General features: G+C 41.1%; 2 pseudogenes; both read left to right on the top strand.

The window, feature by feature from the left end:
• Rpl7a-ps12 (ribosomal protein L7A, pseudogene 12) lies at window positions 23,283–24,873 on the top strand (annotated as a pseudogene).
• Window positions 23,409–24,100, top strand: Rps7-ps3 (ribosomal protein S7, pseudogene 3; annotated as a pseudogene).

The following is a 27,359-nucleotide window of genomic DNA, read 5'->3' as shown; positions in this document are numbered from 1 at the left end:
ACATTTGTTAACGTTTAAAAATTTACCTAACACTACAATTATATTTTATTGTCATTATATATAACTTTATTTTAATAATATTTAAATAAGGAAAATTGGAGTACATTAAAATGTGCTTAGTCTAAATTTAAAATATATCTTGATTAACTGTGTTCACCCTTCATCTTAAAATGTTGTGAGATTATTCAATGTTATTCCTTGCTGGAAAGTATGTAAAATATACTCAATGGAAGAAACATAAGTGAATTAGTATTAATAATGGTATCTAAAGCTTGATAATGAAATCTACATATGGTATTTTAAGTATAATTCCTAGAATAAAATGTATGAGTTAGCTATAAATTTGATGACTTCTAGAAATATAATTTCTAACTCAAAAGTTATGACACTTTTTTGTCCCTCATTTATTGTACATCCACTATATGTGTCTATTTTCCATACTTTTACCAACCTCATGTGTTCTTAAACATGTTCACTGCTGTATAATCTGTTGAATGAAAAGTAAAAAAAAGTCAAAATTCAAAATGAGTTTAAGGAACTTATATATTCATTCACTTTTTACAATCATTTTTCTAGAATTACTTTTTCATGGTGCTTTCCATAACTTACTTCGTTAATATTTAATTAACATGTTCATTCCAGAACACTTCCCTATATTGTTTATGGTCAATTTCTATTAAGGAAGGTTTTAAATTGGGTATTACCAAATTTATTAGTCTTACTTTCATAAACACTAAGTTCTATATTTTTTCATGTCCTCTTTTAAAATCGTTTATTTATTTTATTTTTATGTGAACGGGTATTTCTCTGTGTGTATGTCTGTGCACCACATGTGTCCCTGTTGCCCTTGGAGGCTAGAAGAGAGCACTGGAACTGGGATGGAGATATAGACAGTTGTGAGCTGCCATGTGGGTTCTGGGAATCAAATCTGGGTCTTTGAAAGCATGGTTAGTGCTCTTAATTGGTGAGCCATCTTTCCAGCCCCTAATTTTATTAGTCTTAGTTTTACAAACACTAAATTCTATAAAATATGTTCTCATGTACTCTTTACGCACATTCAGTTTTTACTTTTGCATTGTTGATCCATATAGAATGTGCTTTAGGATATTAAATTTAAAATAGATTCTTTTACATTTTGCAACAGACTGTACAGTCTGTATAAAATTGCTTAGTCCACAGAATTGAGATATCAATGTTTATCAATTTTATAAATGATATATGATATACAACTATGATATATGGTATACAATATGATGTATGATATACTTAATATGTAATATAACATATTATATGACAGCATGTGACAATATATAACATATGACAGCACATGACAACATATGGCATATAACATATGACCACATAAAACATATAACACGAGAACACTTGGCATATGGCATGACATATGACAACACATGACATATAACAACACATAACATATGACACATAACATAATATATATAGGAATGATTCTATTGAACTGGAAAGACAAAGTGAAATAATGAAATTTGCAGGTAAATTACTTGTAATTTATAAACATGTGTATATATATATATATATACATACACACACATACACACATATCTGAAATATATATATATATGAAATCTAAAGAGGTTATGCCACTGCCACTATTGCCACTTGGGGTGATAATTCTCCCATCAAGTACCATGGACCATCTAACAAAAATCCCAGAACAATGTTTAAGAAAGTCCCCTTCTAGTTGCTCATCAGGGAAGTCCAAGAAACTCCCAAAACAAGATAGGCAATTACCATTGCCCTTGTTGCCTCCCAGAATTTGAAGATAGGACCCTATGGCTGAAGACATCACATGTTTCATACAGATCTTTGAGGATTCCAGCTGGAACAGACTTGAAAGCCTTCCTGCTGAGGGCTGAATCTTGGTGTGTCTGAAGGAGCTATTCAAGCTGCCAAGGGATAAAAATGATTACTAGTCCTACCCAACTGTAAAGCCTATAAATCATAACAATGACCAGCTCAACAAGGTATCCCAAGGATGCAATATTTGTATTTATATCACGGGGTAACGAACAGCAGTTAATTGGACTTAAGGCCCGCTCAGTAAGAGGAAATTCATGCTTGTTTGTAAACCTAGTTAACCACCCATGACTGTGAGGTCATAGACACTAGAAGAGAACTGCCATTTTCCTAAACCAGTATAACTTGCAACAACATTCTAAATGTATATCCTTATACCTGCAGATAAATATAGCTCTTACCCCTTTTCAAAGCAGCTTCCTTTTACTGCCAATGTAAACCAGTGCAAAAAACCACAGTGCTTCAAATGCAGAGAAAAAGAGATTGTGGAATGTTTGTCTTAACTCAGACCTAAACACAAATACAAACAACATTAACAGGATACATACATATATATATATATATATATATATATATATATATATATATATATATGCGCCCACACACACACATCATCATATCACAGCAGAAAGTATACTCCCTTGTCCTTTGGCAGTTACAATATTCACCACCATCCCTAACCCCTTTTGCAATGTTATATTTTAATGTAAATGTATCAATTGGGGATAGGTACTTCAGAGTCTATTGTTTTCTTCCTTTGGAGCAATGTAGATATAGATATGGTTATCTATCTATCTATATATCTATCTCTCTACCTAGCTGTCTATGTATGTGAAAACAATAATTAAAGGTGAAATCATGAATTTGGGAGGGAGTAGAGGGAGCATGGAAGGAGCAAAGGAGAATGAAACTGTAGTGAATTCTCAGAAAAGTTTAATTAAAAATATTAAATATGCTGGTAAGAATCAGAGATGGACATTGCTCTTATATTCTGCTATTTGTTAAAAGTTTCTATGAGTTCTAAGACTTTTCTGGTGACATTTTTATATTACTTAAGTTGTATTGTATTATCTGTAAATAAGGATACTTTTATTTCTTATATTTTTTCTCTTTTTTTATATTTTTCTAAATCTTTAAGCACGTAGTCCATAAGAGGAGTGAGAGAAAGGACACCTTGTCTCAGTCCTGATTTTAGAGTTAATGCTTTCTGCTTTTCCTCATTTAGTATAATGTTCCTGTACTAGCTAGTTTTGTGTCAACTTGACACAGCTGAAGTTATCACAGAGAGAGAAGTTTCAGTTGAGGAAATGCCTCCATGAGATCCAACTGTAAGGCATTTTGTCAATTAGTGATCAAGGGGGAAAGACCCTTTGTGGGTGGGACCATCTCTGGGCTGGTAGTCTTGGGTTCTATAAGAGAGCAGGCTGAGCAAGCCAGGGGAAGCAAGCCAGTAAAGAACATCACTCCATGGCCTCTGCATCAGCTCCTGTGCCCTGACCTGCTTGAGTTCCAGTCCTGACTTCTTTCAGTGATGAACAGCAATATGAAAGTGTAAGCTGAATAAGCCCTTTCCTCCCCAACTTGCTTCTTGGTCATGATGTTTGTGCAGGAATAGAAACCCTGACTAAGACAAATTGGTACCAGCAGAGTGGGGTATTCCTGTGACAACCTGACCATGTTTTGGGGAGGACTGTGGAAGGACTTCGGAACTTTATACTAGAAGATCCATTAGGTGTTAAGAGCTCTGTCAGATGTTGTGTAGGAGCTTGGAAGATAATGTTGAAAACAGTGCAGAAGATGGAGGCCTGGCTTGTGAAATTTCAGAGGGAAAATAATGACTCTTTTCAGTGCTATTCTATTTTGGAGTATGATTATTCTGTGGTTCTGGTTAGTTGGGGCTGAAGAATCAGGTGTGATTAACAAGATACCAGAACTACTAAAGCAAAACCTTTGCATTACTGGGACTATTGATGCTGGTTAGCTGGAGCTAAGAAATTAGCAGTGACTAAGAAGAGACCAGCATCATTGAGGTGACATCTTCTGGGAAGTGTTTTCTGAAAGCACAAAGAGGCTGTGTTCCAGAGATAGCCAAGGTTGTACTCCTGCTGCAGTGGGACTTGGTAATGTGTGAGGGTCACCCAGGTGGTACTGGTTTTGGAGGCATGAAGGGGTCACACAGAACAGCTGAGGCTCGGCACTGTGAGAGGCTATGGAAGGCCATTGGTGAAGGTGCAGCCTCAGTTGCAATTGATGGCCCAGGACTGAAGGGATCATGCAGTGTTTTGGAGATGCCAGTACCATGAGATGACCACCAAGAGCAGCAGCAGCAGTGGGGTACAGGCATCTGGAGCCTAGAGGATGATGTGTGTGCTACAAAGGGCATGGCTGGAGAAGTGACCCAAGCCCTTGGAGGAGCCCAGAAGTTCGTGAGTTGGATCCCAGACATTGGATGGTTGGAGATTGACTTTAGCTTTTGATTGTGACTGTGTCCTGATATTTTTCCCTCCTGAAGGAGGTTTTTAGTGAAGCCCACAGTTCAGAGACTTTTAATTGTAAAGACTTTGGATTTTAAGAGAGATTGAAATTTTAAGAATATGTAAAGACTGTGGGACTTTTAAAGTTATTTAGACCTTGGGGATGAATAAGAATGTAAGGGTTGAGGCTTACTAGTGATGTGTTTGTGTGTCAAGTTGACAAGGGGTCAATTGTACTGGCTAGTTTTGTGTCAACTTGACACAGCTGGAGTTATCACAGAGAGAGGAGTTTCAGTTGAGGAAATACCTCCATGAGATCCAACTGTAAGGCATTTTCTCAATTAGTGATCAAGGGGGAAAGGCCCCTTGTGGGTGGGACCATCTCTGGGCTGGTAGCCTTGGTTCTATAAGAGAGGAGGCTGAGCAAGCCAGGGGAAATAAGCCAGTAAAGAACATCACTCCATGGCCTCTGCGTCAGCTCCTGTGCCCTGACCTGCTTGAGTTCCAGTCCTGATTTCTTTCAGTGATGAAAGAAATATTGGTTTGGTTTTTCTGATTACTGTTTGCATTCCCATTTCATTAATTTCACCCCAAGTCTTACTACTTCCTTTTGTCTACTAATGTTAGGTTGTGCTTACCCATGTTTTCTAAGACCTTGAGCCACATTGTGAATTTATGAATTTGAGTTATCGCTGATGATCTCATTTATAATTTATAGCTTATTTGTTATGTATTTGTATTAATTTGTTATGTATTTGTATTGTAAATGTATTGTTATATATTTGAGATATCTCTGATGTTCTCATTTATAAGCATTTATAGCTACAAATTTCCCTCTTAGAACCCTCCACTTTTTTTTTAGACAAAGTGTCTTGGAGGATGGATTACTTCAAACACAATACATAGAAGAGGCTGCCATGAACTCCCTATCTATGTGCCTCCACCTGCTATGTTCTGGGATGACAGGCTTGCACTTCCATACCTGACTTAGGACTATCTCCGTTGCTTCCCACAGGTTATGGTATGCTGTGCCTTTATATCTTTTTCTAGGAATTTCTTAAGTTTTCTGTAGATTTATTCAGTGATCTATTGATTATTCAGTAATGTATTGTTCAATATCCATGAGATTGTGGCTTTTGTAGTTTCTTTTGTGATTGATTTCCACACTCATTCCATTGGGATCAGATTGAATGCTAGAAAATACTGCAGTTTTCTTGTATTTGTTGAGTCACTTTGTGTGCATTAGAGAAATTTCTATGGGCTCCTGTGAAGAATGTATAACCTGTAGCTACTGGATGAACCACCTGTGGAATCATTTGATCTATAGTGTCATTTAATTCTGATGTCTATTGGAATTTTGTTTAAACGATGTGCCTATTGGTGGGAATAAGGTATTTAACGCATTCACAATTATTGTGTTTTGGTTAGCATGTGCTTTTATGTCTGACTATGTTAGTTTTCTGGAATTTGATATAATAAATTTCAGTTAGTACTTGTTTAGAATTTTTATATCACTGTGAAGTATTGTTCTTTTTACTAATATGCAGTTGCCGTCTTCTTTTTAAATTTTGACTTTAAATCTTCTTTATCAGGAACAGGAAATGTTACACCGGCTTGGTTTGGCAGTTCATTTCCTTGGTATATTGATGCCTATTCTTTACATCTTCATTACTTTAAATATACTTCTTGAAGGAGAAAGATTATTAGGAAACTGTTAGTTTGCATGCATTTATTGGTAAGAATTCAAATACATGAGATGAGCGTGAATACCTTGGAAAATCAGAGAGGTATGTTCATTTAATTTACAAACTAATAGCAATGTGTCTTGTGATTAGCACAATCAAATACATGAATCATATATCAGAACTGGGGAGGAGCATCACAAGAGTCTTGAGAGACTGGTCCATACCACGACCAGGGATAAACATGGGGATCTCGGAGCAGGACTGGTGCCATTATTATATTTCCTTTTCTTACATATATTCAATACATATGTTTCATTTCATTTGTCAGATCTCTAAAAAGGAGTTAAAGCCATGAACTGGAAGAGAAAGGAGTTTTTCAGATTATGTGGCAGGAGGTGGCATCTGAAGTGCAGTATCGCTCTCCAGTGGCCACTGTGGGAACTGACAACCCATAGAAACATCAAAGGTCTTTCCAAAAGATGGAAAGAGGCTGAGTTGAAAATGGGTCTTCTGATGCAGTTTACACACACACACACACACACACACACACACACACACACACATTTTGTTGGCTATGGGGTGTGCTGTTTTATAATAGAGTGGGTTCAAGATTACCTCTGCATTAATTGCACAAAAATAAAACAAGCAGATGCCTAAGAGAAGAAACAAATGCTATAAATATAACAACAGTGACTTGTGTCTAATACAAATGGTGTGCAGGGATTGCTTTTTGTAAGAAAAAAAAAGATGACTCCTGATGTTGCAGTATCACCTGGAGGGTATATTTCAACCACATAAAAGATTCTCCTCTTTGAACATCACATACTTTTCAGTTTTAATCAACAACTAAGAAGCACGTCTACTTAATGTATGCTGTATGAGCTTGTGATATATGTATATACAACCTAACTGTTTCTAAAAGCAAGATAAAGAGCATAGTCATCAACTCACTTCCTCATCTTTTAGTAGTGAGAACAGTTCCAATGTACTCTCTGAGACTTTTAGAACTATGACACAAAATAGTAGTAACTTCGTGCTCACTATATTACATTCTGCTACATTACATCTCCAGAACCTTTTCCTCTTATAAATGAAGCTTTGGCCAATGTTTCTTCATCTACAAGCTTCTGGACACTACCATCCTCTGCTCTTCCTCTAGGAATTAGATTGCTGTCGATTCATGTGTAAACAATATCAGTATAGGATTTGTTTTACTATATCCGGCTGATTTCACTTAGGCTCTATCATGCAGCTGCGTCCAAGATTTCACATACTGAAGAATGTCTTTTTTTTTTATAGCTCAATTTTCCTCCTCTACATAGGAATGCATAGCCACATGTGTATGGCTATATATTTTATTTTATTTATCCATAGATCTCGCCCTGGACACTTACGTTGCTTTCAAATCTTAATTATTATTACTTCAATGAACACAAGAATGAAGACATTACAAAATCTTGGTTTGGTTTTTCTTTATCTAGCTACATACCCAAAATAGGATTCCTGATTGCATTAATGACTATTCTCATCACTATGGAAAAAGCAACATAAGGGCTAGAAAGCAGAATTGACTGCCCAGACTGATGACCTGAGTGCTCTTCCTGGAACCCACGTCCTGAAAGGAGGGAACCAAGTCCCATGATTTGTCCCTGACCATAACACATATGACCCTGGCTCCTGCCCTGCACAAAACAAATAGATAAATGTAAAGTGAAAGAGAGGGGTGAAATACTTGAAAAGCAAGTAGAAGTGCTTGCCACCAAGCCTCATGACCCGAGTTCAATCCCTGAATCCTACAATGGAAGGAAGTAACTAAACCCTGCAAATTATCCTCTGACCTCCACATATGCACTGTGACAAGCTGCCCCTTCCACTACCACCCCCAAGAGTAAGTAAGGGTAAAACTATTTTAGGGAATGAAGGGTTTATTTTGGTTCACAGTCTGAGAGCAAAGTCCATCATGGTGGAGAAAGCACAGTGACAAGAGGTCACACTGTACCCATAGTCAGGCAGTAGAAGGACATGAATATTGTGTTCATGTCACTTTCTCCTGTTTATTCAATACATAACCCCAGCCCATGGAATATTGTTGCTTACATCTGGGAAGCAGGAGCAGAATGAGAATCTTCCCACATCAACTAGCCTAGTCTATAGAATCCTCCATGTTGCCAGGAGTTTTTCTCTTGGGTGATTCTACTATATCTTGTCAAGTTGACAATATTAACCACCTCATCTCCACCCTTTGCCTACATGATATCCAAAGACATCACTTTACAGTAACCCCTCACTCCTTGTCACAAATCTAATGCAGAATACATGCAGTCAAACTTCAAGAGCCACAGAAGTCTAACAATTCTAACACTAAAATTCCAGGATCTGAGATGGAGGGATGGCTCAGCAGTTAAGAGTGCTTACTGGTCTTGTAGAAGACATAGGTTCAAGGCCCATTACCTACATGGAAACTGAAAACCATCTGCTAACTCTAGTTCCAAGGAGTCTGATGCCATCTGAGTTTCACAGTCTCCTGCATACATATGGTGCACCACATACACTTAAGGACACGGACACACACACACACACACACAGAGAGAGAGAGAGAGAGAGAGAGAGAGAGAGAGAGAGAGATTAAAACTCCAAGTTTTATGTATTACTAAAGGCAATCTCTTAAATTTGAGTTCACATAAAATTAAAACCAAGTTACCTACTTTTAAAACACAACAACACAGAACAGACATTGCATTCTCATTTAGAAGGTGAATGAGAAATTCCTCCTCCAGGATCATGTATTTGAATACACGGTCCGCAGGTGGGGCGTTGTGAAACCTTAAGGCAGTGCAGCCTTGCTGGCGGAATCACATAACTGTGGCGCAGACTCAGAGAGCTTATAACTTTGCCCTACATCCTGCTCTCTCTCTCTTCCATGTAAGGATGAAAATAGTCTCACATGTTTGTCAGCATCTAGCTTTGTCTCTACAAGAAGCACCTGGTCACTGTGGTTAGCTGAAGGTTTTGTTGGTGTTTTCATAGGCTAATAGCCACAGGACAGAAGGACTCATTAGAGGAGGCAGCAGAAAAATGAAAACAAAAACAAAAACAAAAAACAAAAACAAAAAACAAAAAACAAAACAACAAATAAAAAAGCCCCGGTGGCTTGTGAGAATTGAAGCTATAGGCTTTAAGGTAAAAGACTCCACCAGCTGCCTACTGACCCAAGGTGTAGCTGCAGGCCTAGAACCTGCTGTCTGTTGGCTTTAATCTCTTCACCTGCACAGCTGAAGTAATTATACTCCCTACCTTCCGGGTATGTTCATGGGTGGAGAGCTGCTGATGTCTTGGGAAAGGTTTGTTTCAAGAGTAGAAATTGGTCAAAATGGAGAAGAGGGGATGGGGTTAAATGAGACCCAGCAGAGTTGCCTTCCAGACAAGAGATGCTGGAAGGCTGTGGTGGGAGACATGGGCCTAGCACCAGGTGAGGCCATCCCTGGGATGGCCAGCTGACAGCATTGCTTCTGCTGTTTTCTGTTGTTCCTTTTCCTCTTGAGGTCTGAGCTCTCTGACTCATGTGTTATAGGGCTCACATGGCATCATTAGAGTAGTGAGCTAAATCCCAACACCTGCTAAGCTGACACAAATGACTCACAGGGTCTCAGATGATATTGTTTACCACCACCATCGTTTATTCAATCATCCTTCATCAGAAAGGGTCAACATTGTTCGACTTACCCTTATATCATTCTAAATGAGCTGGGGTAGATACTATTGTACATGTAATAGTGATCATACGGTCCTCAATTTTAATGGCTTAAATTTGCAAACAATGCAATCATGCATCAAAAAGAAAGTGTGCGGATGTGAGGGTGATCTGGCTGCGACATCTGTCACCCCATTGATCGCCAGGGTTGATTCGGCTGATCTGGCTGGCTAGGCGGGTGTCCCCTTCCTCCCTCACCGCTCCCCCCCCCCCCCCCGAAGCTGCGCGCTCGGTCGAAGAGGACGACCTTCCCCGAATAGAGGAGGACCGGTCTTCGGTCAAGGGTATACGAGTAGCTGCGCTCCCCTGCTAGAACCTCCAAAAAGAAAGTGTGCAACTAGTGATATACTGAAACTTTGGAATCCTGTATATCTATGAGATGACTCAAAGAAGGCCATCCTCATAATGGAAAAGGAATCAAGCTAGTTATTTAAAAGGCATGTTATAAAAGTGTATATAAGTGGTTTAACTTATGGCAGTTTATGCTAAATTCCTCTAATTTAGCTTCTGTTGTGATAAAATATTGATCAAAAGCAACTTGGGGGGGGTGAAATCTTGTTGTTGTTGTAGTGGTGGTGTTTAATGACTCACAGGTAACAACCCATCATACAGGGAAGTCAGAACAGGAACCCAGAAGCAGGCTGAGGCTAAGAACATAGAAGAAAAAAAAGAAAAAAAAAAAGAACATAGAAGAATACTGCTTGCTGTTTGTTCTGCATTGTTTGCTCAGCCTGCATTTTTACACAACCCCCCAAACCATCTGCCCAGTGGTGGCACTGCCCATTGTATATTGGATTCTGCCATATTAAACAGCAATCAAGAAAATGAAACACAAATTTGCCAATAGGTCAGTCTGAAAGAGGCAATTCCTCAACAGAAGATGACTCCAGTTTGTAACCGAAACTAACCAGAACACCCATTTTCATTCTGGCTGACTGGATTTGCAAAGGTGCTAGGCAGTGTGAACACGTGGTAACTGAGATACAACCTTTTTTTCGTACAGAATGCTTTGTGCATGGTCCCAATTCATTGCTAGAGAAATACATTGAATTACTCTACAAGGAGAGTACTTTCATGGAGTTGGACTGTCTTTTAGTTGTGTTACACGTGCCTTTTTACTTCCTTGATTTTGGTTCAAGTAATTGTATTGTAGTAATTTTAAACATGATGTCAACTACCTCAAGATTTCCATGAGTGTTATCAAATTATTAACCTTGAAAGTGACTAGAGCCACAAATGGCTACACCTTCAATAATTATAGTAGTTCAGACTTACTCCTCATCATCTCTGAAATTTTTCTTTGCTATGTTGTCCACATTGTCAGATGTTACTATCACCTCTGGATTTAGTTATTAATGAAGTTTACCAAGTATATATGTTTGCACTCATTTATAGCCTACATATAGCATTGAGAGACCAAATCTTTTAAGTTCAGACTCCATTTTAGAGAACCCCATCTAAGCTTGAACTCAGCATTAGTTTCCAACTTGCCCTCCAACAAAGCCTGAGCCTAGCTCTAGTCTCTAGGCTAATCCCCAACAAGACTAGCATCTCCACGTAATTTCCCCCAACAAACCTGCACCTCCAGGTTACAAGCCCACACCCTGCCTAACAACCACCAATGATATGACTCCCAGCACCAGTCAATTATGTTAAATGACACAGTAGCCTTCCAATTAGATGCTTGCACACTTACCTCTTGCTTGCTTCTTACTATGAAGCCTTGTCCCGATATATATTCAGGGCTCCCCCCTCACACAAAAATGGTCCTGTGTGACCACAGTGCATTGGAGGGGGCCCGAGCTAGCTCAAATAAAAAGGCCCTATTGTAATTTGCATCAGATTGGCTCCTGACTGTTTTGTTTGTTTGTTTGTTTGTTTGTTTTTGTAGTGAGGAGGGGATCACTAACATTCCTCTGGCACTACATCAGTATATGTGACATGCATTTCATGCTGAGTGCAGTTGGGTCTCTCTTTTCTCAACCCATTGCACAGTCTTTAAGAGTGATGAAGATACACCTTTACTTTGTCTGGGTTTGAGTTCTGTTTCCTACTCTCTGAGTTCTTTGGGTGCAATAAATTTTATTTTTGTTCTTTGAAAGTTTCTCTAGCCTAGAGACTAGAGCTAGGCTCAGGCTTTGTTGGAAGGCAAGTTGGAAACTAATGCTGAGTTCAAGCTTAGATCGGGGTCTCTAAAAATGAATCTATTATAGTTCTATTATGTCTCTTTTGTAAGCCTTTGAGAGTGGTTCATCTTATAATTAAAGTATAGATATTTAACTCCGAATAGACTGCATAGAATCTAGAATGTTGATTTTATGCAGTCTATTTGGAGTTAAATATACTTTAAATATCTTATACTTTTCATGGAATATCAAAATCTCAGCACCATATGGCATCTCCAAGGACCGAGGGTACATTTTCAATTCATCAGGTGGAATCAAGGGAGGGAAGAAAAGTAAACCAGCATGCCAAAGTTCTAGAAACTTCGAGGGCCTTTGGGTCTCACTGCTGCACTGAGGTTTGCAGTAAGAAGAGCAGCAAGGATACGCTGATTTGAACTCCATCATAGTTACTCTCTATCAAAAGTACTTGCCAGTCACTGTGCTGACAAAGGACCAGAGCTCACAGGAAAATGCTTTAGTTTGGCATGGGTTCCAATAATACTTTGCTTCTGGGAGCCAGAAAAAGGAGGAACTTAGAGAGTGGGTAATGTCAATAGAAGTGCTCATGTGGGCTACCGACTGGCCCACCTGCCTGGGAGCTGTGTCTGTTTCACCTCCCTTCAGGGTGGGATTGCAAGGGCCTGCCTAAATTTCCCGGGGAAACAGAGCACACTTGGTCTTAATCTCTTCCCTTTTCCCCGTTTACTTTGCTTAGTTTTCAGCAACAGTATACCCCATCTTTATATCCTAAGAAACACTAATCCTAGATTTTTATTAACCAAAATACTTGTGTTCTGAATAACCAGAAGATGTGAGGAGCCCTAACTGTGAGCTGAGGTTCACCCGGGTGTGAGCACAGACGGGGCTCTTGGATGTTGACTGGCTTGGAGTGCCTGTTCCGAGGAAGGCAGAGACCACTCTGGCCTTTCCAGGGAGCCCCTGAGGCTTAGCAGGCTTCCATACCTCTCCTGAGTGACTTCACCCATCCCTTGCTGTGCAAGTGGGCAGAGAATGGCTATTTGTAAGGGGCTGCTTGTTAGGAGCGGGTGTGGCGGCAGTCCCAAAGGTGCCAGGGACTGTAGCTAAGTCATATGACTTGCACCTGACTTCCTCATATAAGCCACAAACATCTTGAGAGCTGCGCAGGTGCACCAGGAGATATGCCTCTGCTGCCCTGATTAGCTGAAGCTGCGTGCCTGGTGAGGCGGCGTGGCCTGCTGTGCGTGGATGAGAGTATAAAAGGAGTGAGAGGCCCAGGGTTCGGGGGAGATATAAACAAGAAGAATCAGGACTGAATAAACTGCTGTTAGAAGGACTGGTGGTCATGTCGTTCTTGCTGGTCGAGAGCAACAGCTGCTTTCCTAGGCTCTGCCTCATGCCTCCCTCTGGCTTCCTGTCCTGTAGGGGACCCAGCAAGCTCAACTCTCTGTCACCCTGAGGTACTGCTGAGAAGGGAACATGGTGGCTTCATTGACTTTGTGGTTTGCCCACTGCTACCCCACCTGTCTGTGAGACCCCATGATGGCTGTAGGATGCTAAGGCAGGGGTGATACTAGGATGAGGGATTTCTTTTCCTCCCACAGTGCACTGAGCAAGGGAGGAGGGAGGGAGCCATGCTGCTGACATATTCTGGCATTCCCCCCTCCTGGGATAAAACAGGGCATCTGAAAGGTAGAGCGGTCTCTGCTTAGGTTGCCTGTAAGATAAATCTGGAGAAGCACGGTTGTCCCATTGAACAATATTTGAGCAAAAAACTACTGTAAATAACTGGTTTTTGTCTTTTGTCAAATAAAATTGTTTTGGTTTTGTTTATGTTTTAAAGTCAAAAAAAAAGAAGTACTCATGTGAAGGCTGAAAAGACAGCTCAGCAGTTAAAAGCATTTTTTTTTTTGCTCTTGAAGAGGACCTCCCCATATATACATGGCCCCAAAATTGCATCTCCATCGCAGTTTTGACAGTTTAACTATTGCCAAGGAACCTGGAACCCTCTTCTGGCTTTCATGGCAACCAGGCCTGTACACAGTATATACACCTGCATAACGGCAAACACTCACATACATAAAATAAAATTTAAAATTTGTCACTCAATTTAACTTCTTTTTATATTTTCCTAAACGTCTGCCTGGTAACTTTCTTACTGTGCGACAAGTCAAGATTAGCATGTATTCAAACATTATCGCCATCTTAATGTGATTTATATAATCTGCCTTCTATCCTACGGACAAATTTCACATGGATGTAAAAAGAACACCATGAAAAACACAAGAGAAAAGAACACCCTTCTGAGAGAAAATAAACAAATGGGAATCTTTGCATTTGTCTTCAATACATTTCCACTACGATAGAAGCATGCTAATTCTCCATGAATAAATGTATGAGGAAAATATATGGCTGGTGAGCCTCTCAAGAGAAAGCTTGCTTTGACCAAATGACTATCAGGATAATAAAAAAAAAAAATCAAAGTGTAGAATATCAAGGGGAACACACACACAAATGAGAAAGTTTTTCAAAACATACAGCAACACGTGTGTTTTGAAAGCTTGGTTTGACCAAATGACTCTCAGGATGATAATAAAAAAAATCAAAGTGGTAGAATATCAAGTAAAACATACCACCACCACCACCACCACCAACAACAACAACAATGAGAAAGGTTTTCAAAAACACAAGATGCTTTTAACTCTACCTGGAGAAATCGTGAGTAGGTGGGAAAGATATCCTCTGGAATTAGCGCTGCTGGGATTCTGTCTGATGAAAGCCTATGGTCAGGAATGGCGGACCCAGAGTCCTACAGCCCCCAGGTGTTGCGGGGTGGAGGATATTACTCCACACTAAAGAATCCAGAGACCTTTGGATTCCACTTCTTTAGTTTGAGCCTTATTCTTCAAGGATTTAAACCCCCACTGTCTGTGACTCGGATCATTACAAAAGCAGACTAGGTAGCACTCACAAGTTTGACATTTCTTTCTTAGGATGCTCTGTTCCTACATCTAGGGTCTACAGTGTTGGGATACTTGGCCCCTGACAGGGATTACTGTCAAAGACCCAGGATCTAGATTTTGAAGACCTCTGGCCCTTCCAGGCTCCTTGAGCACTTTCAGGGAGGTAGACCCCACCCTTTCTCATCCATGATTCCTCACGGCCTTCTGTCTTTCTTCAGCATTAAGGCTCTGGTGGCTCCTCTGTCTTTCTGTTGTCCCTTGCTGCATCCTCTCCTGCTCCACATCCTTTCTGCCCCAGCCTCTCTCTCTCAAGAACTCTCCCACTGCCCTCTTGTGGCCACTGGTGCTACTGCAAGAGCTGCTGCCTCTGCAGGGACAGCAGATAGCAGATGCTGTTTCTAGGAGGCTGCTGCTTCACCTGCCTTCTGTCTCCTCTTCAGGCTACCAGCTTAGGCCTGTGTGTCATGAAAAACAAAACCTCACACCCTAAAAGTGGTCAGACAAGACCACAGTTGCCATTCTTCTAGTGGACCTAACATTACAGCAGCAGAGGGCAAGTTGATCCAAAAAGTAAACGCAACTGCCAGCTCACACAGTAAGAATAGGGGTGTGGCAAATATGTTTGCACCAGTAACAGCACAATCTTTCATGCCAATGGAACTTTATGAACTGGACCAATGGCAGCCATCCTGCTGGGCTACCAGGGGGTGTATTGCCCTCTGGCCTGGGTGGAAATAGCTGTACGGCCTTCTAAGGAATACATCCAGGCCTATGAGATGCCAAAATGCTAACCCAAACAGAAAGCTCTTAAAGCTACTTGAAAACACCCTGGCAGGTAGGGCATCTTCAACAACTGGAATAGACACACATATGGCTTAGCAGTGCAGCCTGTTCAAGGTGTCTGTGCAGTGACCTAAGTCACCTGGCTACAACCCAGGGCATTTCGGTATACTTCCAGATCAGAGCTGCTTAAGGCTGACAGGCACAGGGAACGTAATGGCCTGTGACAAAGTTTGCTCCGAAGAGTCTGAGTTACACAGAGAGAACATTCAATGGAGAATTACAGAAAAGTCAGAGAAAACATCAAATAGCACTAACACTTCTAGCATGTAACCACACTTAACATTATTTAACAACGATAAATGGCTCTTAATATCCCAGGGTTGGAATGAGAGTCGGATCCCTCTGATCTATCTCAGAAGGACAAGGATTACTTGGCATTCTTAGACATAATTTACTAAAAGTAACCATTGTGGGATGGAAACTATAAAGGCAGGCATTTTGTTTTGTTTTGTTTTGTTTTGTTTTGTTTTGTTTTGTTTCGAGACAGGGTTTCTCTGTATAGCCCTGGCTGTCCTGGAACTCACTTTGTAGACCAGGCTGGCCTTGAACTCAGAAATCCGCCTGCCTCTGCCTCCTGAGTGCTTGGATTAAAGGAGTGTGCCACCACGCCTGGCTAAGGGCAGGCATCTTAACAGAAGACAATAAATGGGGGAAAGTGGCTCTGAAAGTGACCTGAAGTGTAAAAGGATGTCTAAAGGGCAACAAATGGGAAAAGCAGGACCCACTGGGCTCCTTACTGCTCTGCTTTGCTCAGTTACATCACAGATTAATGCTCAGTGAGAACATAGATTAATGCAAGCTAAGAGGTACTGTAGAAATTGGGTGGGGATGCTATGGTTCTTTGGCAGTGAGCAAGGCTTTAGACTACAGGGCAGAAATCCCAGAAATCAGGGTGGCAACCAAGGCTCAGGGAACATAAAAAACACTCAAACTGAAGCCAAGCATGGTAGTGGTGCACATATTTCATCCCAGAGCCCATGAGGCAGAGGCAGGGTGATCTCTGTGACTTGGAGGTCAGCATGATCTACATAGTGGGTTCTAGGACAGCTAGAGCTACATAGTGGAACCCTGTCTCAAAACAACAAGCAAATGAATGAAGCAGCAAACCAACATCCTCCACCAAAACATTCAGACTGAGATTCTTAAACTCAAGCATTTTACCAATGAGTATTTTGAGATTCAGAGTAGCTCCTCCCCTCTTTGTGTCTCTGGAGAACAGGTGTAGCATCTGTCCTCCAAAGAGCCCCACAGTATTCCTTGAAATTGCCCATTGCCATGCCCTCCTGAGGCTGATTATGGCTGCTCCACTGATGAGCTGTTCAAACATTCACTTATTGCTCCTTGGCAATGATGCTCTCCCTTCCCTTGTCATAGCTGTGCCAGGAGATGTGGTGCTTTGAGTTGTTCACCTACCTTTGTCCTTCCTTGTGAGTCCTTGGAGCAGTCCTTTTAGTGCCCTAAATATGAGCATAAAGGGATTGTTCAATAAATACCTTTAGATTGTCTTTTAAAAAGCGTACACACCTGTTCCTTCCCCTCCTGGCATCATTCCTGTTTCTCTTTCTCTTATCCTTTATAAATGTGGAAAAAATATCCCTTTCAAATGATGTTACTGTGGTTTGTTAGATGTATAGCTTACCACAGTCAAGAAATTCCATTTTCCACATTCCCCTGGGAATTTTATTTTAAAGCCACATTGAGTTGCACTAAAAATGAGAAAAAGCCCAGGACTTAATTCGTCCTTTCATCCACTAAAAGTGCCAGTTGCACCTGTAAGTTCCTATGTTCCCAGCTTAGAGCATTCAGCCAAGCTAAAGAAATAGTTTGTTTGGTGTCCCGGGTCCCTCTGAGACAAGTCTGCACAGGTGAGAGTGCGGACTGGAGAAGTGACACCACTTCTGGGACAGGTAGAAGCTACACAGCTTCTGGAACAGGCCCTGTTTTGGGCTGCAGACATCCGGGCACCTTCCCCACCAGAGGAGAGGTGGCTGCCCAGGAGGGCTCTGACCCCCAGAGCAGGTGAGGGAGCCATCCCTCGGAGACCAGTCTGTGCAGATGAGTGCACAGACTGCAAAGGCAACACATCTTCTGGGACAAGCTCTGTTTCATGACTTCATCTTCAGTCACGAGGCAAGTCTGAATGCCAGACCTCTGTGCACCTTCCCTGCAAGAGGAGAGCTTGCCTGCAGAGAGTACTCTGACCACTGAGACTCAGGAGAGAGATGGAATCCTAGGACAGCTGACAGAGTCTAACAGAATCACAAGAGGAACAGGCTCCAGCCAGAGACAACTATAACTAACACCAGAGATTACCAGATGGCAAAAGGCAAACGTAAGAATCTTACCAACAGAAACCAAGAAACGCTCACCATCATCAGAACCCAACATGCCCACCTCAGCCAGTCATGGATTCCCCAGCACACCCGAAAAGCAAGATTCGGATTCAAAATCATATCTCATGATGCTGGTAGAGGACCTTAAGAAGGGCATTAATAACTCACTTAAAGAAATACAGGCGAACACTGCTAAACAGGTAGAAGTCCTTAAAGAATTACAGGAAAACACTGCTAAACAGGTAGAAGTCCTTAAAGAGGAAACACAAAAATCCCTTAAAGAATTACAGGAAAACACAACCAAAGAGGTAATAGAATTGAACAAAACCATCCAAGACCTAAAAAGGGAAGTAGAAACAATAAAGAAAACCCAAAGTGAGACAACTCTGAAGATAGAAACCCTAGGAAAGAAATCAGGAACCATAGATGCAAGCATAAGCAACAAAATACAAGAGATGGAAGAGAAAATCTCAGGTGCAGAACATTCCATAGAGAACATGGGCATAACAATCAAAGAAAATGTAAAATGCAAAAAGATCCTAACTCAAAACATCCAGGAAATCCAGGACACAATGAGAAGACCAAGCCTATAGATAATAGGGTTAGATGAGAATGAAGATTTTCAACTTAAAGGCCCAGCAAATATCTTCAACAAAATTATAGAAGAAAACTTCCCAAACCTAAAGGAAGAGATGCCCATGAACATACAAGAAGCCTACAGAACTCCAAATAGACTGGACCAGAAAAGAAATTCCTCCTGGCACATAATAATCAGAACAACAAATGCACTAAATAAAGATAGAATATTAAAAGCAGTAAGGGAAAAAGGTCAAGTAACATATAAAGGCATGCCTATTAGAATTACACCAGACTGCTCACCAGAGATTATGAAAGCCAGAAGAAGATCCTGGACAGATGTTATGCAGACCCTAAGAGAACATAAATGCCAGCCCAGGCTGCTATACCCAGCAAAACTCTCAATTACCATAGATAAAGAAACCAAAGTATTCCATGACAAGAACCAAATTCACACAATATCTTTCCACAAATCCAGCCCTTCAAAGGATAATAAAGGGAAAACCCCAACACAAGGATGGAAACTACACCCTAGAAAAGGCAAGAAAGTAATGCTTCAACAAACTTACAAGAAGACAGCCTCAAGAACAGAATCCCAACTTTAACAACAAAAATAACAGGAAGCAACAATTACTTCTCTTTAATTTCTCTTAACATCAATGGACTCAATTCCCCAATAAAAAGACATAGACTAATAGACTTTTTTTGCATTTGATTTTTTTATTAGATATTTTCTTCATTTACATTTCAAATGCTATCCCAAAAGTCCTCTACACCCTCCCCCCACCCTGCTACCCTACCCGCTCACTCCCACTTTTTGGCCTTGGCTTTCCCCTGTACTGGGACATATAAAGTTTGCTAGACCAAGGGGCCTCTATACCCAATGATGGCCAACTAGGCCATCTTCTGCTACATATGCAGCTAGAGACACAAGTTCTGGGGGTACTGATTAGTTTATATTGTTGTTCCACCTGTAGGGTTGTAGACCAGCTCTTGGGTACTTTCTCTATCTCTTACATTGGGGGTCCTGTGTTCCATCCTATAGATGACTGTGAGCATCCACTTCTGTATTTGCCAGGCACTGGAAAAGCCTCACAGGAGACAGCTATATCAGGGTCCTTTCAGCAAAATCTTACTGGTGTATGCAATAGTGTCTGCGTTTGGTGGCTGATTATGGGATGGACCCCCGGATGGGGCAGTCTCTGAATGATCCATCCTTTCCTCTTAGCTCCAAACTTTGTTTCTGCAACCCCTTCCATGGATATTTTATTCCCTATTCTAGGGAGGAATGAAGTATCCACGAGTTGGTCTTCCTTCTTGATTTTTTTGTATTTTGGAAGTTGTATCTTGGGTATTCTAGGTTTCTGGGCTAATATCCACTTATCAGTAACTGCATATCAAGTGACTTCTTTTGTGATTGGGTAACCTCACAAGGGAGATATCCTCCAGATAAATCCATTTGCCCAAGAATTTCATAAATTCATTGTTTTTAATAGCTGAGTAGTACTCCATTGTGTAAATGTACCACATTTTCTGTATCCATTCCTCTGTTGAGGAACATCTGGGTTCTTTCCAGCTTCTGGCTATTATAAATAGGGCTTCTATGAACATAGTAGAGCATGTGTCCCTATTACCAGTTGGAACATCTTCTGGGTATATGCCCAGGAGAGGTATTGCTAGATCTACCGGTAGTACTATGTCCAGTTTTCTGAGGAACCACCAGACTGATTTCCAGAGTGGTTGTACAAGCTTGCAATCCCACCAGCAATGGAGGAGTGTTCCTCTTTCTACACATCCTTGCCAGCATCTACTGTCACCTGAATTTTTGATCCTAGCCATTCTGACTGGTGTGAGGTGGAATCTCAGGGTTCTTTTGATTTTTCATTTCCCTGATGATTAAGGATGTTGAACATTTTTTTCAAGTGCTTCTCAGCACTTCGGTATTCTTCGGTTGAGAATTCTGTTTAGCTCTGTACCCCATTTGTTAATGGGGTTATTTGAATTTCTCGAGTTCAGCTTCTTGAGCTCTTTGTATATATTGAATATTAATCCCCTATCAGATTTAGGATTGGTAAAAATTCTTCCCCAATGTGTTGGTGGCCTTTTTGTCTTATTGACGGTATCTTTTGCCCTACATAAGTTTTTCAATTTTATGAAGTCCCATTTGTCGATTCTTGATCTTACAGCACAGGCCATTGCTGTTCTGTTTAGGAATTTTTTTTCCCCTGTGCCCATATCTTCGAAGGTTTTCCCCACTTTCTCATCTATAAGTTTCAGTGTCTCTGGTCTTTTGTGGAGTTCTTTGATCCAGTTATACTTGAGCTTTTTACAAGGAGATAAGAATGGATCAATTTGCATTCTCCTACATGATAACTGCCAGTTGTGCAGACTAATAGACTTGCAACACAAACAGGATCCAACATTTTGCTGCTTACAGGAATCCCACCTCAGAGAAAAAAACAGACACTACCTCAAAGTGAAACACTGGAAAACAATTTTACAAGCAAATGGTCTGAAGAAACAAGATGAAGTAACCATTCTAATATCGAATAAAATTGACTTCCACCCCAAAGTTATCAAAAAAGACAAGGAGGGGTACCTCATACTCATCGAAGGTAAAATCTTACAAAAAGAACTCTCAATTCTGAATATCTATGCTCCAAATGCAAAAGCAGCCACATTCATTAAAGAAACTTTAGTAAAGATCAAAGCACACACCGCACCTCACACAAAAATAGTGGGAGACTTCAACACCCAACTCTCACCAATGGACAGACTTTGGAAACAGAATCTAAACAGAAACACATGGACACTAACAGAAATTGTGAAACAAATGGATTTAATAGATATCTACAGATCATTTTATCCTAAAACAAAAGGATATACCTTCCTCTCAGCACCACATGATACCTCCTACAAAATTGACCATATAATCGGTCATAAAACAGGCCTCAACAGATACAAAAATAATGAAATTATCCCATGAATTCTATCAGATCACCACGGACTAAGGCTGATCTTCAATAACAGCATAAATAATAGAAATCCAGCATTCAAGTGGAAACTGAACAACACTACTCAATGATACCTTGGTCAAGGAAGAAATAAAGAAAGAAATTAAAGACTTTTTAGAGTTTAATGAAAATGCATCCACAACATACCCAAACTTATGGGACACAATGAAGGCAGTCCTAAGAAGGAAACTCATAGCTCTGAGTGCCTCCAAAAAGAAACTAGAGAGAGCATACACTAGCAGCCTGACAGCACACCTAGAAGCTGAAGAACTAAAGGAAGCAAATTCACCCAAGAAGAGTAGACTGCAGGAAATAATCAAACTCAGGGCTGAAATCAACCAAGTGGAAACAAAAAGAACAATTCAAAGAATCAACCAAACCAGGAGCTGGTACTTTGAGAAAATCAACAAGATAGATAAACCCTTAGCCAGACTAACTGGAGGGTGCAGGGCCAGTATTCTAGTTAACAAAATCAGAAATGAAAAAGGAGACATAACAACAGAACCTGAGGAAATCCAAAACATCATCAGATCCTACTACAAAAGGCTGTACTCAACAAAACTAGAAAACCTGGATGAAATGGACAACTTCCTAGATAGATACCAGGTACCAAAGTTAAATCAGGATCAAATTAAAGATCTAAACAGTCCCATTTACGCTAAAGAAATAGAAGCAGTCATCAATAGTCTCCTAACCAAAAAAAGCCCAGGACCAGATGGGTTTAGTGCAGAGTTCTATCAGACCTTCAAAGAAGACCTAATTCCAACTCTCCTCAAACTATTCCACAAAATAGAAACAAAATAGAAGGTACTCTACCCAATTCATTCTATGAAGCCACAATTACTCTGATACCTAAACCACACAAAGATCCAACAAAGTAAGAGAACTTCAGACCAATTTCTCTTATGAACATTGATACAAAAATACTCAATAAAATTCTTGCAAACCGAATCCAAGAAGACATCAAAACGATCATCCATCATGACCAAGTAGGCTTCATCCCAGGGATGCAAGGATGTTTTAATATACGGAAATCCATCAAAGTAATTCACTATATAAACAAACTCAAACACAAATCTACATGATCATCTCATTAGATGCTAAGAAAGCATTTGACAAAATTCAACACCCATTCGTGATAAAAGTGTTAGAAAGATCAGGAATTCAAGGCCCATACTTAAACATAATAAAAGCAATCTACAGCAAAACAGTAGCCAACATCAAACTAAATGGAGAGAAACTGGAAGCAATCTCACCAAAATCAGGGACTAGACAAGGCTGCACACTTTCTCCCTCCCTATTCAATATAGTACTTGAAGTCCTAGCCAGAGCAATTCGACAACAAAAGGAGATCAAGGGGATACAATTTGGAAAGGAAGAAGTCAAAATATCACTATTTGCAGATGATATGATAGTATATATAAGTGACCCTAATAATCCCACCAGAGAATTCCTACACCTGATAAACAGCTTCAGTGCAGTAGCTGGATATAAAATTAACTCAAACAAATCAATGCCCTTTCTCTACACAAAGGATAAACAGGCTGAGAAAGAAATTATGGAAACAACACCCTTCACAATAGTCACAAATAATATAAAATACCTTGGGGTGACTCTAACTAGTGAAGTGAAAAATCTGTATGATAAGAACTTCAAATTCTCCTCTCTAGTAGCCGAGCAAGATGCCCAAAGGGAAGAAGGCCAAGGGGAAGAAGGTGGCCCCGGCCCCTGCGGTCATCAAGAAGCATGAGGCCAAGAAGGTAGTCAACCCTCTGTTCAAGAAGAGGCCCGGCCACCCGGATATGAGCCGTTCTCGCGAGAGCCGTCCCTCTTTCTAAGCCAGCGATCCGTCAGGGTGAAGCCATGTTCAGCTCGAGCGCCAAGATCGGGAAGCCCAATGGCGAGAAGCCAGACGAGTTCGAGTCTGGCATCTCTCAGGCGCTGCTCGAGCTGGAGATGAACTCCGATCTCAAGGCGCAGCTGCGTGAACTCAACATCACCGCAGCCAAGGAAATCGAAGTTGGTGGTGGTCGGAAAGCTATCATAATTTTTGTACCAGTTCCTCAGCTTAAATCTTTCCAGAAAATCCAAGTCCGGCTAGTTCGTGAATTGGAGAAAAAGTTCAGTGGCAAGCACGTGGTCTTCATTGCTCAGAGGAGGATTCTGCCCAAGCCAACCCGGAAAAGCCGTACGAAAAATAAGCAGAAGCGCCCCAGAAGCCGTACCCTGACAGCAGTGCACGACGCCATCCTTGAGGACTTAGTCTTCCCAAGTGAAATTGTGGGTAAGAGGATCCGTGTGAAACTGGATGGCAGCCGGCTCATAAAAGTTCACTTAGACAAAGCACAGCAGAACAACGTGGAACACAAGGTTGAAACTTTTTCTGGTGTGTACAAGAAGCTCACAGGCAAGGATGTTAATTTTGAATTCCCAGAGTTTCAGTTGTAAAGAAAATGACTGAATAAAGTGTCATTCATAGTAAAAAAAAAAAAAAAAAAAAAAAAAAAAAGAAGAGGCCCAAGAACTTTGGCATTGGACAGGACATCCAGCCCAAAAGAGATTTAATGCCCTTTGTCAAGTGGCCCCGCTACATCAGGCTGCAGCGGCAAAGAGCCATCCTCTACAAGTGGCTCAAATTTCCTCCTGCCATTAACCAGTTCACCCAGGTGCTGGACAGGCAGACAGCTACTCAGCTGCTTAAGCTTGCCCACAAGTACAGGCCAGAGAGAAAGCAAGAGAAGAAGCAAAGGCTACCGGCTCGTGCTGAGAAGAAAGCTGCTGGCAAAGGTGATGTCCCAACTAAGAGACCACCTGTCCTCCAAGCAGGAGTCAATACAGTCACCACCTTGGTGGAGAACAAGAAAGCTCAGCTGGTGGTGATTGCCCATGACGTAGACCCCATCGAGCTGGTGGTTTTCCTGCCTGCCCTGAGTCAAAGGATGGGGGTGCCCTACTGCATCATCAAGGGAAAGGCCAGGTTTTGGCACCTGGTCCACAGGAAGACATGCACCACTGTTGCCTTCACACAGGTTAACTCAAAAGACAAGGGTGCTCTGGCTAAGCTGGTGGAAGATATTAGGACCAATTATAATGACAGATATGACGAGATCCATCGCCACTGGGGAGGCAACATCCTGGGTCCTAAGTCTGTGGCTCGCATTGCCAAGCTGGAAAAAGCAAAGGCTAAAGAATTTGCCACTAAATTGGGTTAAATGTACACTAAGTTTTCTGCACATAAATATAATTACAAAATTTAAAAAAAAACAAAACTTCAAGTTCTGACGAAGGAAATTGAAGATCTCAGAAGATAGAAAGATCTCCCATGCTCACGGATTGGCAGGATTAATTATAGTCAAAATGGCTATCTTGCCAAAAGCAATCTACAGAGTCGATGCAATCCTCATCAAAATACCAACTCAATTCTTCAGCGAGTTTGAAAGGGCAATTTGCAAATTCATCTGGAATAGCAAAAACCTAGGAAAGCAAAAACTCTTCTCTGGGATAAAAGAACCTCTGGTGGAATCACCATGCCTGACCTCAAGCTGTACTACAGAGCAATTGTGATAAAAACTGCATGGTACTGGTACAATGACAGACAGATAATTGGAATAGAATTGAAGACCCAGAAATGAACCCACACACCTATGGTCACTTGATGTTTAACAAAGGAGCTAAAACCATCCAGTGGATAAAAGAAAGCATTTCCAACCAATGGTGCTGGCTCAACTGGCGGTTATCATGTAGAAGAATGCTAATTGATCCATTCTTATCTTCTTATAAAAAGCTTAAGTCTAAGTGGATCAAGGAACTCCAAATAAAACCTGAGACTCTGAAACTTATAGAGGAGAAAGTGTAAAAGCCTGAAAGATATCGGCACAGGGAGAAAATTCCTGAACAGAACAGCAATGGCTTTTGCTGTAAGGTCAAGAATGGACAAATGGGACCTCATAAAATTGCAAAGCTTCTGTAAGGCAAAAGACACTGTCAATAAGACAAAAAGGCCACAAATTGATTGGGAGAGGATCTTTACCAATCCTAAATCCAATAGGGGACTAATATCCAATATATACAAGAGCTCAAGAAACTGGACTCCAGAAAATCAAATAACCCCATTAAAAAATGGGGTTTAGAGCTAAACAAAGAATTCTCAACTGAGGAATACTGAATCGCTGAGAAGCACCTGAAACAATGTTCAACACCCTTAATCATCAGGGAAATGCAAATCAAAACAACCCTGAGATTCCACCTCACACCAGTCAGAATGGCTAAGATCAAAAATTCAGGTGACAGCTGATGCTGGCAAGGATGTGTAGAAAGAAGAACACTCCTCCATTGCTGGTGGGATTGCAAGCTTGTACAACCACTCTAGATAAATCTGGAGGTTGCTCAGTAGATCTACCTGAAGACTTAGCTATACTACTCTTGGGTATATATCCAAAAGATGCTCCACCTTGGCACAGAGGTATTCCAGTATGTTCATAGTGGCCTTATTTGTGATAGCCAGAAGCTAGAAACACCCCAGATGTCCCACAATGGAAGAATGGATACAGAATATGTGGTTCATTTACACAATGGAGTACTACTCAGCTATTAAGAATGAGGACATCTTACATGCAAATGGATGGAACTAGAAAATATCATCCTGAGTCAGATAACTCAATCACAAAAGAACACATATGGTATGTACTTGCTGATAAGTGGATATTAGTGAAAAAAGTACAAAATACCCAGGATACAATCCACAGAACTCAACAAGGTTAACAAGCCCAATGACCCAAGTAAAGATGCCTTAATCCCATTTGGGAGGGAGAAGAAAGCAATCACGGGGTGCAGAGGGAGGAAGGGATCTGGGTGAAAAAGGGGACAGGGAGGGAAAAAGGAAACATGATCAAGGGAACAAGACTGAAGATCTTAGGGCCAGCAAAAAGAATGGAAAGAGGTAATGTAGGACCCCAAATATGGGGACCCCCACTCTATTCCAGGGACAGGAAGCACCCACAAATACAAGAATCCTCTCTTGTTGCAAGATGCACGAGGCTTTATTGGCAGAGCTCTGGACCAACACGTACCTCACACAGGAGGCAGGGGAGTCGACCCTGGGGCTCGGAAGCTAGGGGTTTTTAAAGAAGCAAAGGGTTAGGAGTACAAGGAATTTTGACAAAGGTACGGGATTGGTTCATTAACAGAAAGATTACAGGTCAGCAAAAAGGGGCAGCAGAACTTTGTTCCAGTGGGCTTGGGGCTTATCTTTGTTCACATAACAACCAGTTGATGTATGACTTTACCCGGCACCAAGGGGTAATAGACAGAGGGGAGGTTCCGGTCAGATAGTGTTGACTCAGACAAGATAACCCTGCCCGTCCTCGGATTGAGGGGAGGTTCCAGCCAGATGGTGTTAACTCAGATAATGTAGCCCTATTTGTCCTTGAATACCTTTTCATCTTTACAGCCAAGATGTTCTTAGGAATGCCTTAACAACAGCCCTGCCCTGGCATGCCTGGGGGCTGTTCTGCTTTGTTCTCAGTGGGCTCCTAAACAACTCACAAGTTACAATATTTCATCTTCCTTCAGTAACTTTAGGAGGTAGGAGGTGGGAGGGGCCTCCAGAATGCACCAGAGACCTGGGAGGTGAGAGATGCTCAGGACCTTAGATGAAATGCCCTATAGTGGGGAGAGGGAACTTGTAGGTTTACCTCCAGTATAAAGACAGGGAGGGCATCAAGTGGAAGGTTGGGGTTGC

The sequence above is a fragment of the Mus musculus genome, chromosome X (genome assembly GCF_000001635.26).
Source record: "Mus musculus strain C57BL/6J chromosome X, GRCm38.p6 C57BL/6J".
NCBI classification, from domain to species: Eukaryota; Metazoa; Chordata; class Mammalia; order Rodentia; family Muridae; genus Mus; species Mus musculus.
The sequence above is the reverse complement of the archived record's forward strand: the minus strand, read 5'-3'. Positions and strand labels throughout refer to the sequence as shown.